Raw genomic sequence first — 4,010 nt, forward strand, 5'->3', positions numbered from 1 at the left:
GCCCTGTGTGTCGCTACTCTCTGCCTTTCACCCTTCCTTCGCGTTTCCATTAAAACAATATTTGAAATGGGTCAAAGGATTCTTCAGAATCTTCCATTGTTTCAATAGGCCGGTAAAACTTGTTAACAGGGAGTATGGATAGATGAAATGAATTGAAACCAATTGTATTAATGCAACCAGATTATATATGCCTCTGTTAACATCTCCTATAATATATATAATCAAATGAAGGCACAAGTGCACAACAGATTGATGTTTAATTAGATGGTTTTGAATTGATGAATTTTTATTTTATTTTTTTCATTTGCTTGATGGGGATATATACTCTTTCTTTTTCTTCACATCTAGAACCACACCCTTTGTATTTACAGAGTAATAAATTTGTCTTCACAAACAAAGATATAAAAGGCTAGGGTTATTAGAGCAATCTTTTTCACATTCTTTCACAAACAAAGATATAAATATAGTCTTTAAAATATAGCCTATATATATGGTCTTACTTCTTCACATTCATATCCAATATTGCTTAAACTTGGCACTCATACTTTGTTGATATGTCATTGATGTTTTTTTAAGGTCAATACTTGATAAGATCAAATACATGCATAAGACATCGCCGTGTTGCTTCATTTGCATGAGTAAAAGCACGAGTTCATTGGAATAGTAGGGAGTCTTGATTTCATGCTCTAGAAATGGTAATTAGCCCAATAGCTTGGAAAACACAAAGTGATCATGGAGTTCCAACTATTATGCTAGAAGCAAGTGCATCAATAGACTTATGAATATAGCACCACTTGCACCAATCCATCGACTTAAGTTGTTATAGTATTCCAAACATGCATACCTTTGACTCATGAAATAAAAATACACTTTGTATACCCTGCATACCTTTGACTCATGAAATAAAAATACACTTTGTATACCCTCCAATCTTCATAGCCAGCGAAAACTTTTTTTTTTTTGTTCTACTGACTCGATTACAGCACGCACAAAGAGTCAACAGCTACTTGCTACTTTCTCAACCTACTTAAGCACAAAGAGTCAATAGATGCCTCCACGGAGGCTCGAACCCACCCCTTTCCATATGGGAGTGTACACGGGGTACCGCTTGACCACAAGTTCTTTGGCTTTAAGCAAAAACTTAGTCCTCCAACTTTCATTAGGCCCACCTTCAAATCTTATAGGCAAAATTTAGTGTTCCGACCAATAACTAAGTTATGTATCACTATTATCAACATTCAATTGGCGCCATCACTATCCGTACCACCATTATTGTCCACCAACACACTATTGCCACTATTATTGTCATAGTCTCGTCTAACAACACAATTCACCATCTAACTTCACCACCAATATTGAGAACCATTTGCATTTGCACCGTAACCTAATAGCTTTTCCACATATTCTTTAGAACTCTCCCCAATACAATACTGAAATATGGAAAGAGTCTAAAAAAATGGAAAGAGTCTAAAAGTAGATTAAATAGTTTATTAAATGTTATTGTCATTTATTACTTGTGATAAAGTTTCATACTTGCTTTATATATTGATCTGTTGCATGCTACTGAAAAATTTAGTATAGAATTTTAGTTATTCCTCTCTAAATTACTTTTAGTGTTTAATCTTTAATTGAATATTTATTCTCAATTTTGAATTTTTTTGTTAGTATAATACGCTCTTCTTAAATTATAGTGATCTTTATATACACACAAATATATGTAAATCTATTTTTTATGTATTTTAAAATTAAAGTTCAGATTAATTAAATTTGTTAAGATCTTTTGTCTCTATATAGTGCTAAAAGTAAAAGAATTTGAACCTTGGCTTATTGATAAAACTTTCTATGATTAAGAAATTAAATCTTGAAATATTCTTAATAAACTTCGCTTCATAAAAGAAATATATTAAAAGAGACAAAAGTTTGAGCAATCCAGATTAATATCAAAATATCTAAAAGTTAATTAAATTTCCAAAAATACAAAATAAAAAACAAACTAATAAACTCTATCTTCAAGATTTCAACCTTCAATAGCCCCCGGCCGGTCCCTTATTCTTCAAAGTTATTAAGTAATTTTCACCAAAACACTATGCAATATGTCCATTGTCATTTGTGTCGTCATATAATATCAACAATACATCCTTGGCCAAACATTATGGGTAACTTAAATTAGTTTACCTCTTTAATTTGTAGTCTTTTAATTTGTTCGCTAGAATCACAAGACAAATTTCACCAAGAGCACACATCCAAATAATAATGATTGCAAACTTTCCCTTAAATCAAACATTATGTTCATAAAAAAATTATAAAAAATTTGACACAAGCACAGCCAAAATGCCAAATGACACTAGTTCATCTTACTTGGTTATGCAGGCCAGGGAATAACACGAGTCACATGTGATATATTAACATGTCAAAGATGTAATTAAAAATAAAACATCTCATCAGGCCAAACCCCACAAAATCTGCTCAAAAACTCTTTCTATTATTTTAACACCAAACTTAAAAATTACAAATTTAATAAATCCATCCACCTTATGTGTTTAAAAAAAAAATAACATTATATATGTCTGCATTAAGAAGAAAGACTACGGATTCCAGCATGAGAGCAACCTACCTTTCAAAATGATAGACTACTTTATATTTTTGGTAGGAGGGAGCAAAAGCGTCGACAGCAGGATTTGAACCTGCGCAGGCAAAGCCTAACAGATTTCGAGTCTGTCTCCTTAACCACTCGGACATATCGACTTTGTTAACATGATTTACAACATCCCAGATACTCTGTCAGGTCGAAACCATTAAGCCTTCCAAGCACCAATTGTATTAATGCAACCAGATTACGCATTGTCATGCATCTTCCCGTAATCCGTGTATGTTCATCGTGGGCGTAACGTATGTACATACATCCAATGCAACATGGCATCATATCCGAGTCACAGTCACAGATTATGCATACCTTATCCCGGAGTTTCCGGTGTCGATTTCCAAAGCTACTATACCGCAAATTATATGGTGGACCATGGTCCATGGTATAACGACTGCTACTATACATGTGACTCCTGCTTTCTCTCCCGCCTATAAATGATCGATCACCTGCTTCTCCTCTTGCCATTCACTCAAATCTCTCTCTCTCTTCTCTTCTCTTCAATTCTCCACCGTATAAAACCACCGTACCATTAGCTAGGTTAACCTTGTTCTTATTTTTACATTCTTTGCTCCCACAATGGGATGACCATTCATTTGATAGAGTGGCACAAATTAGGAAACCACACCTTCTTGTAGTATTTAATTTGTGCACATGGCCGGCTGGCCAAGTGATATCTGATATAGGCCATTGCCATCTCACCGTGTTTGGGTCATATTGTTAACTATATATATTGTTCACAATATGATACTGTATTATTGTTTCATTGGGACATATTATATTGTACTGTTCACAATATGATCCAAACAATGGTCAGATTGCTTAATGTTTGGTGAGAATTGGTCAGTGACTTTGAAGGATCGATGAGGGACAGATCGATCGCCACAAGCAAGAGATCTTGAAAGGTTTACTTACCACGATGACGAGCATTTTTAGTTCGTTTTGGAAATTTAATAGATTATTGCCCTATTATTGCTCTAACTATTTTTATATCTTTGTTTTGATGATAGATTTATTACTCTACAAATACAGAGGCCATGGTTTTGGATGGGAAGAAAAAGAAGAGAGTATCCTCATCTAGCAAATGGAAAGATAGATATCCATCCACATAAAGATGGATTTGTAAAATTTGTAATTTTTTTTTACTTTAATTACAAATTAATTGAGAGCACTTAATTTTGAGCAAATTTAGTGTGGTACATTTGTATATAGATGTAAATATTTTTAACACATGGTTCAAGATATGACAAATAAGAATAAAATCTTGCACACATCATGGTTCAAGATATGACAAATAAGAATAAAATCTTGCACACATTATAATCAAATTCTATTCCTTAATTTGATCGCATACCCTATAGTTGTATAG

General features: G+C 33.3%; 1 non-coding gene across 1 annotated transcript; it reads right to left on the minus strand.

The window, feature by feature from the left end:
• Positions 1 to 2,663: 2,663 nt before the first annotated feature.
• On the minus strand, positions 2,664 to 2,745 carry TRNAS-CGA. Its single transcript has one exon. It is a non-coding gene; the product is annotated as a tRNA-Ser (tRNA).
• Between the last annotated feature and the right edge of the window lie 1,265 nt (positions 2,746 to 4,010).

Source organism: Ipomoea triloba, chromosome 16 (assembly GCF_003576645.1).
Source record: "Ipomoea triloba cultivar NCNSP0323 chromosome 16, ASM357664v1".
Lineage (NCBI taxonomy): Eukaryota > Viridiplantae > Streptophyta > Magnoliopsida > Solanales > Convolvulaceae > Ipomoea > Ipomoea triloba.